General features: G+C 52.5%; 1 non-coding gene across 1 annotated transcript; it reads left to right on the top strand.

Moving 5' to 3' along the window:
• TRNAM-CAU (transfer RNA methionine (anticodon CAU)) lies at positions 1-72 on the top strand. Its single transcript has one exon. It is a non-coding gene; the product is annotated as a tRNA-Met (tRNA).
• The last annotated feature ends 1022 nt before the right edge of the window (positions 73-1094 follow it).

Genomic DNA, 1094 nt, shown 5'->3' with positions numbered 1-1094 from the left:
AGCAGGGTGGCGCAGTGGAAGCGCGCTGGGCCCATAACCCAGAGGTCCGTGGATCGAATCCACGCTCTGCTAAAAGTTACTTTAACACAATAATGTCTCACTCTACAGCCAGAGCCTGGAGAAAGCAGAGCAGCCCTAGCAGCAGAGTGGCGCAGTTGAAGCGTTTTGGCACAAAACCCAGAGGTCTGGGAATCGAATCCACGCTCTGCTAAAGTTATTTAAACAGCAAATGTCTCACATTACAGCCAGACCCTCGAGCAAGACGCGCTCTCACAACAGCAGATTGGCGCATTGGGAGCGTGCTGGGCCCATAACCCAGAGGTCGGTGGATCCAAACCACGCTCTGCTAAGTTTATTTTAACACAATAATTTCTCTCACTACAGCCACAGCCTGGAGAAAGTCGCGCTCCCGTCGCAGCGGAGTGCCGCAGTGGAAGCGTGCTGGGCCCATAACCCAGAGGTCCGTGGATCGAAACCACGCTCTGCTGAAGTTAGTTTAACATAATAATGTCTCACACTACAGCCAGAGCCTGGTGCAATACGCCCTGCCCTCGCAGCAGAGTAGCGCAGTGGGAACATGCCGAGCCGATAATCCAGATGTCCGGGGGACGAGACCCCGTTTTACTAACGTTTTTAAACACAATAATGTCTCACACTACAGTCAGTGCCTGGAGCAAGATGCGACGTTCTCGCAGCAGAGTGAAGCAGTGGAAGCGTGCTGGGAAATAACCCAGAGGTCCGTGGAATGAATCCTCGCTCTGCTAAAGTTATATAACACAATAACGTCTCAAACTACAGCCAGAGCCTGGTATAAGACGCCCAATCGCCGCAGCAGAGTGGCGCAGTAGAAGCGTGCTGGGCCGGAAAGCCAGAAGTCCGTGGGTCGAAACCATGCTCCGCTAAAGTTATTTCAACACAAAATGTCTCACATTACAGCCAGAGCCTAGAGCAAGACGCTACGTTCTCGCAGCAGCGTGGCGCTGTGGAAGCTTGCTGGGCCCATAACCCAGAGGTCCGTGGATCGAAACCACGCTCTGCTAAAGTTATTTTAACACAATAATGTCTCACACTACAGCCAGAGCCTGGTGCAATAC

This window comes from Anabrus simplex, chromosome 8 (assembly GCF_040414725.1).
Source record: "Anabrus simplex isolate iqAnaSimp1 chromosome 8, ASM4041472v1, whole genome shotgun sequence".
Classification (NCBI taxonomy): domain Eukaryota; kingdom Metazoa; phylum Arthropoda; class Insecta; order Orthoptera; family Tettigoniidae; genus Anabrus; species Anabrus simplex.
Note: the sequence above shows the minus strand (reverse complement) of the source record. Positions and strands in the feature narration are given on the sequence as shown.